Source organism: Crinia signifera, chromosome 12 (assembly GCF_055691185.1).
Source record: "Crinia signifera chromosome 12, ASM5569118v1, whole genome shotgun sequence".
Classification (NCBI taxonomy): domain Eukaryota; kingdom Metazoa; phylum Chordata; class Amphibia; order Anura; family Myobatrachidae; genus Crinia; species Crinia signifera.
Genome location: NC_139228.1, coordinates 16396814 through 16407113, shown reverse-complemented (window position 1 = coordinate 16407113; position 10300 = coordinate 16396814).

The window sequence follows — 10300 nt, the reverse complement described above, 5'->3', positions numbered from 1 at the left end:
AACACACAACACACAAATACAGAGAACACACAAAAACACACAACACACAAAAACACAAAAACACACAACACACAAAAACACACAACACACAAAAACACACAAAAACACACAAAAACACACGACACACAACAAAACACAATACACAACAACACACAACACACAAAAACCACACAACACAACACACAACAACACAAACACACAACACACAACGCACACACACACACACACAACAACACCACACAACAAACAACACACAAACACACAACACACAAATACACAACACACAAACACACAACACACAAACACAACAACACACAACACAAACACACAACACACAACAACACACAACACACAACAAACAACACACAACTCACAACACAAACACACATCACACAACAAACAACACACAACACACAAACACACAACACACAAAAACCCACAACACACAAAAACACACAACACACAAAAACACACAACACACAACACACACAACACACAACAACACACAACACACACAACACAACACACAACACACAACACACAACACACACAACACACAATACACACAACACACAACACAACAACACACAACACCAACACACCAACACACACACACACACACACACAAACACACAACACACAAACACACAAAAACCCACAACACACAAAAACACACACACAACACAAAAAAGCACACAACACACAAACACACAATACACAACACACAACACAAAACAACACACAACACACATAACACACAACAACACACAACAACACACAACACAAACACAAACACACACAAACACACACACACACAACACACAAAAACACACAACACACAACACACAAAAACACACAAAAACACACAACATACAAAAACACACAACACACAAAAACACAAAACCCACTACACACACACACACACACGCACAACACACAAACACACAACACACAACACACAACACACAAACACAACAACACACAACACAAACACACAACACACAACAACACACAACACACAACAAACAACACACAACTCACAACACAAACACACAACACACAACAAACAACACACAACACACAAACACACAACACACAACAACACACAACAACACACAACACAAACACACACACACAAACACACAACACACAACACACAAACACACACAACACACAAAAACATACAACACACAAACACACAACACACAAACACACACAACACACAAAAACACACAACACACAAACACACAACACACAACACACACACACAAACACACACACACACACACACACAAACAAACACAAACACACAACACAAACACACAAACACACAACACACAACACACAAACAAACACACATACACACAACACAAACACACAAACACACAACACACAAAACACAAACAAACACACAAACACACACAACACAAACACACAACACAAACACACACAAAACCACACACACACACACAAACACACACAAAAACACACACACAAAAACACACACAAAAAAACACACACACAAAAACGGAACTGGGACGCGGTTTTGACATTCTTTTGTCAGGCAGAAATATGTTAGACAGCGTTACATAGACATGCATCAATGAACGACTTTTTTAAGGTGGAATCTTGATACACAGACATTTTAATTAGGTCGACAAAGGTTTTAGTGAGACATGTGAATGTTCGATGCGTAATGGTAGACACAGTGTTTTACTCGAAATCAGTTACGTAGACATTACATACAGTATATCCCTCAACTATTTGTAGACAAGTAATAACATCGACACACCTTTCATAGACATCAATAATGTAGACAAGTGTAATGTAGACATGCATATTGCTAAACACATCAACAATATCGACACATATAATATCGACAATATATTACATCGAATTAAAGTTTGTCTGCATTTTTAACTTCGGCAACTAAATGGTCGACAACTACTCTGCAGACATATATTACAATCGACAAAAGTTAAATAGAAATCCTAATGTCGACATATCATAAAGATCGACAATTCAATTTCTTTGAAACATGTAACCGTAGCCCACCCCCCCTGAGCTTTCCGTTGATCTCTTTAAGTTTAAACCCCCGCCTATACTGCAGCATCGCCGGCTCCCTGCCCGCTGCGTTCCCCCTCTACTCCCATCACCGCTGCGTTCCCCCTCTACTCCCATCATCATTTGCCATTAAACAGGCTGCCAGCCCGCTGCTTCACCTTCCTTCCCCCTGCCCAGCGCTGCCCAATGTGTATGCGGCCCCACTCCATCCACCATCGCACGCAGCTTCCCATACGGCACCTTACATGAAACACCCCCGCCTATAGACTCCCCCGCCTATAGACAATATATGTCCACCACCACTCCATCCAGCATCGGCCGCAGCTTCCATTAGGGCGCCTTACATGAAACACCCCCTCCTACAGCCCAGCGCCTTCCGCTCCCTGCCCGCAGTGTTCCCCCTCTACTCCCAGCATCATTTCACATTATACAGCCTGCCAGCCCGCAGCTTCACCTTCCCCCTGCCCAGCACTGCCCAATCTGTGTCCGCCACCACTCCATCCAGCATCACCCGCAGTTTCCATTAGGGCGCCTTAGATGAAACACCCCCTCCTACAGCCCTGTGCATCCCGCTCCCTGGCCGCTGCGTTCACCCCCTAGTCACAGCATCATTTGCCATTATACAGGCTGCCTGCCCGCAGCTTCACCTTCCCCCTGCCCAGCGCTGACCAATGTTTGTGCGGCACCACTCCATCTAGCATCGCCCCCAGCTTCCATTAGGGCGCCTTAGATGAAACCACCCCGCCTACAGCCCAGCGCCTCCCGCTCCCTGCCCGCAGCTTCGAGCACACTCGACTATAGCTCTGCTCTGTCTGCTCCCTGCACGCAGTGTTAAATACACAGGTTGAAGTTTATGGGAAATCAGACCCTCCCATCACTATAATGCACACTGACATAATCAAACTGTCTGTCAGGCCACTCCCCTTACCTGCGCACTACTGTATACCTTTGATGCCTGCCTAAACTTTTTTCTGCATCCTCCCACCTCTATTTAAATTACACCAATAGAGCAATGGCAACTTACACCAATTGTGATAATTGGTTTCTTTTTAATCAACACTGCAAAGCACTTTTTAAATCGCCACGCCAACCCGGATAGTGGGGGTATGAAAAGGTCAGAGGACGCGTAACGCCGCCCCTCGCCGACTCGCTGTGCTTCTGGTTGGCGTCAATAGTGGGGTGGCGTTAACAATGGAGGGCCATTTCACCCATCAGGCGGGGTTTGCTATTATAATGGGGGGGTTGTGGCTTTTTACATTGAAATCAATGTAAAATTGGGTATCAGGGACCTTTTTACATTGATTCCAATGCAAAAATCGGGTCGGTCGCATCGCATGCAATTTGGTTGGCATGCGATGCGTTCGACGCGATTTTTGCAACCCAATCAATACAATCAAAATCGTGAGCGCCGTGCTAGGAAACAAGTACCAAATTCTTTATTTGTTCCTTATTTATCCTACTGTTAAGTTTTTAAATTATACTGATTTTTTTATTAAAAAATTTAATAATACTTAAAGTAAGACATGTAATCTGTTTCTTTTAACATTTCATTGACTAAGTTTGAGGATAGATTCTACAGTGCATTCTTTATAAAATATAACTATAATTTTTATTGTGTCCTTGCAGTAGTTTTAGAATATAATTTTTAGTTTTTTATAAAAAAGGAAATTTGACTTAATTTGATATGTACTCATTAACAGTTATACCGTTAACTTTAATTTGAAATATTAAGTATGCCATAAATGTTTCATACTGTAGGTGCACCAATGCATGAATCTCCAAAACTTGCTGTGATTGCTGTGTCGTTTCCCCCATCCACCATAGTCTGAAATGGGTGATGCGAAGATGCCCGATGAATCAACACAGGTAAAACCATATTTGTAACCCCGTGCTCTCGCTATTTTGAGTTTGAAGCTTTGCCTGTCAGGATAGGGTTTGGCATGGACGGGCTCCTTTTGGAGACCTGTCCATGTGCCCTTAATAATGATAAATCCCACAAAGATAGTTTAAGATTGAAAAACGATCATGGCCATTAATATACCTGCCAGAACGGAGTGTAAAATAAAATGTTGCAAAATGTGCCACTGCATCTTAAACCAAAACGGACATACCACTTTACAAAGACACACACACAAAAACACACACATGCACAAAAAAACACACACACACAAAAAAAAACACACATACAAAAACAAACACACAAAACACATACACAAAAAAACAAACACAAAAAAACACACAAAAACACACACACAAAAAAACCCACACAAAAAAAACACACACACCAAAAACACACACAAAAAACCCCACAAAATCACACACAAAATAACCCACAAAAAACACACACACACACAAAAAAAAACACACACAAAAAACACACACAAAACACACACAAAAACACACACACACACACACACACACACACAAAACACTCACAAAAAACACAAACACACACCACACACAAAAACAAACACACACAGAAACACACACACACAAACACACACAAAAACACACACACACAAAAACGCACACACAAAAAAACCACACACAAAAACACACACACAGAAAAAGGCACACACACACAAACATACATACACACACACACACAAAAAAACACACAAAAAAACTCACACAAAAACACACACAAAAAAACACTAAAAAACACATACACAAAAACACACACCAAAAACAAACACACACACACACACACACACACACACAAAAACATGCTGACAAACACACACAAACACAAAAACAAACACAAACAAAAACACACACAAAACAAACATACACAAAAACACAAACATACACCACACACAAAAACAAACACAAACAAAAACACACAGACACACACACACACACACACACACAAAAGCCCACACACAAAAACACACACACACACACACACACACACACACACACACAAAAACACACACACAAAAAAAAACACACACACACACACACACACACAAAACACACACACACACACACACACACACACACACAACAACTCAAAACAACACACAACAAAAACACACAACACACAACACACAAAAACACTCAACACACAAAAACACACAACACATAAACACACAACACACAAAAACACACAACACACAAAACACAAAAACACAGAACACACAAAAACACACAACACACAAAAACACAAAAACACACAACACACAAAAACACACAACACAAAAAAACACACAAAAACACACGACACACAACAACACACAACACACAACAACACACAACACACAAAAACCACACCACACAACACACAACAACAAAAACACACAACACACAACACACAACACACACACACACACACACACACACACACAACAACACACAACAAACAACACAAAAACACACAAATACACAACACACAAACACACAACACACAAACACAACAACACACAACACACAACAACACACAACACACAACAAACAACACACAACTCACAACACAAACACACAACACACAACAACACACAACACACAACAAACAACACACAACACACAAACACACAACACACAAATACACAACACACAACACACAGCACACAACACCAACACACACAACACACAACACACAACACACAAATACACAACACACACACAACACAACACACAAACACACACAAACACACAACACACAACACACAACAACACACAACAAACAACACACAAACACACAACACACAAATACACAACACACAAACACACAACACAAAGCACACAACACCAACACACACAACACACAAATACACAACACACAAACACACAACACACAACACACAAACACACAACACACAACACAAAACAACACACAACACACACACAACAACAACAACAACAACAACAACAACAACAACAACAACAACAACACCACACAACACACAACACAAAACACAAACACACAACACACAAAAACACACAACACAGAAAAACACACAACACACAAAAACACAACACACACAACACACACACACACACACACACACACACACACAACACACAACACACACAAACACACAACACACACAAACACACAACACACAAAAACACACAACACAAAACAACACACAACACACACAACAACACACAACACACAACAACACACAACACAAACACAAAACAACACAAACACACGACACACAAAAACCCACAACACACAAAAACACACAACACACAAAAACACACAACACACAACAACACAACACACAACACAACACACAACACACAACACAACACAACACACAACACACAACACACAACACACAAAAACACACAATGCAAAACAACACACAACACACACAACAACACACAACACACAACAACACACAACACAAACACAAACACAAAACAACACACAGCACAAACACACAACACACAAAAACACACAACACACAACACACAAACACACAACACACAACACACAAAAACACAACACACCAACACACAACACACAACACACAAAACACACTAACAAACAACACAAACACACAACACACAAATACACACACACACACACAAAACAAACACACAACACACACAAACACACAACACACAAAAACACACAACACAAACACACAATACACAAAAACACACAACACACAAAAACACGTTGTGTGTTTTTGTGTGTTGTGTGTTTTTGTGTATTGTGTGTTTGTGTTGTGTGTTTTTGTGTGTTGTGTGTTTTTTTGTGTTCTGTGTTTTTGTTGTGTGTTTTTGTGTGTTGTGTGTTGTGTGTTTTTGTGTGTTGTGTGTGTTACTGATATATAGGCACACACAGATAATGACACATCTATCTGGATGCCTATATATCAGTAACACACACAACACACAAAAACACACAACACACAACACACAAAATTCAACACACAACACACACGCACACACAGATAATGACACATCTATCTGGATGCCTATATATCAGTAACACACACAACACACAAAAACACACAACACACAACACACAAAAACACACAACAAAAACACAGAACACAAAAAAACACACAACACACAAAAACACACAACACACAAAAACACACAACACACAACACACAACAACACACAACACACAACACACACAACACACAACACCATACAACACACAACACACAACACCAACACACCAACACACACAAACACACACACAACACACAAAACACACAACACACACAAACACACACACAACACACAAAACACACAACACACAAACACACAAAACCCACAACACACAAACACACACAACACACAAAAACAAACAACACACAAACACACAACACACAACACACAGCACACAACACACACAACACACAAAAACACACAACAAAAACACACAACACACAAATACACAACACACAAACACACAACACAAAGCACACAACACCAACACACACAACACACAAATACACAACACACAACACACACAACACACAAACACACACAAACACACAACACACAACACAAAACAACACACAACACACAACACAAACACACAACACACAAAAACACACAACACAGAAAAACACACAACACACAAAAACACAACACACACAACACACACACACACACACACACACACACACAACACACACACAAACACACAAACACACAACACACACAACACACACAAACACACAACACACAAAAACACACAACACACAAAAACACACAACACAAAACAACACACAACACACACAACAACACACAACACACAACAACACACAACACAAACACAAAACAACACACAACACACACACACAAACATACAACACACACAAACACACAAAAACACACAACACACAAAAACACACAACACAAAACAACACACAACACACACAACAACAACAACACACAACACACAACAACACACAACACAAACACAAAACAACACACAACACAAACCCACAACACACAAAAACACACAACACACAAAAACACACAACACACAACAACACAACACACAACACAACACACAACAACACACAACACACAACACACAACACACACAACACACAACACACACACACACACAACGCACAACACACAACACACAACACACACAACACAACACACAACACACAACACACAACACAACAACACACAACACCAACACACACACACACACACACACACACACAAACACACACAACACACAACACACAACACACACAACACACAACACACACACAACAACACACAACACCAACACACCAACACACACACAAACACACACAACACACAACACACAACACACACAAAAACCCACAACACACAAAAACACAAACACACACAACACACAAAAACACACAACACAAAAACACACAATACACAACACACAACACAAAACAACACACAACACACAACAACACACAACAACACACAACAACACACAACACAAACACACACAAACACACACACACACACACACACACACACACAAACACACAAACACACAAACACACAACACACAACACACAAAAACACACAACACACAACACACAACACACAAACACACAACACACAACACACAAAAACACAACACACCAACACACAACACACAACACACAAAACACACTAGCAAACAACACAAACACACAACACACAAATACACAAACACACAACACAAACACACAACACACACAAACACACAACACACAAAAACACACAACACAAACACACAATACACAAAAACACACAACACACAAAAACACGTTGTGTGTTTTTGTGTGTTGTGTGTTTTTGTGTATTTTGTGTTTGTGTTGTGTGTTTTTGTGTGTTGTGTGTTGTGTGTTTTTTTGTGTTCTGTGTTTTTGTTGTGTGTTTTTGTGTGTTGTGTGTTGTGTGTTTTTGTGTGTTGTGTGTGTTACTGATATATAGGCACACACAGATAATGACACATCTATCTGGATGCCTATATATCAGTAACACACACAACACACAAAAACACACAACACACAACACACAAAATTCAACACACAACACACACGCACACACAGATAATGACACATCTATCTGGATGCCTATATATCAGTAACACACAACACACAAAAACACACAACACACAACACACAAACACACAATACACAACACACAACACAAAACAACACACAACACACACAACACACAACAACACACAACAACACACAACACAAACACACACAAACACACACACACACACACACACAACACACAAAAACACACAACACACAAAAACACACAACACACAAAAACACACAACACACAAAAACACAAAACCCACTACACACACACACACACACACAACAGACAAACACTCAACACACAAACACACAACACACAACACACAAAAACACACAACACACACACACACACACACACACACACAAAAACACACAACACACAAAAACACAAACACACAACACACACAACACACAAACACTCAACACACAACACACACAACACACAACACACAACACACAAACACACAACACAAAGACACAACACATACACACAAACACACAACACACAAACACACAACACACAAAAACACACAAACACACAACACACAACACACAACACACAAACACACAACACACAACACACACAAACAAATAACACAAACACACAAAAACACTCAACACACAAAAACACACAACACACAACACACAAAAACACATAACACTCAACACACAAAAACACACAACACACAACACACAAAAACACACAACACACAAACACACAACACACAAAAACACATAACACACAAAAACACACAACACACAAACACTCAACACACAAAAACACACAACACATAACACACAAATACACAGAACACACAAAAACACACAACACACAAAAACACAAAAACACACAACACACAAAAACACACAACACACAAAAACACACAAAAACACACGACACACAACAACACAAAACACACAACAACACACAACACACAAAAACCACACAACACAACACACAACAACACAAACACACAACACACACACACACACACACACAACAACACCACACAACAAACAACACACAAACACACAACACACAAATACACAACACCCAAACACACAACACACAAACACAACAACACACAACACAAACACACAACACACAACAACACACAACACACAACAAACAACACACAACTCACAACACAACACACAACACACAACAAACAACACACAACACACAAACACACAACACACAAAAACACACAACACACAAA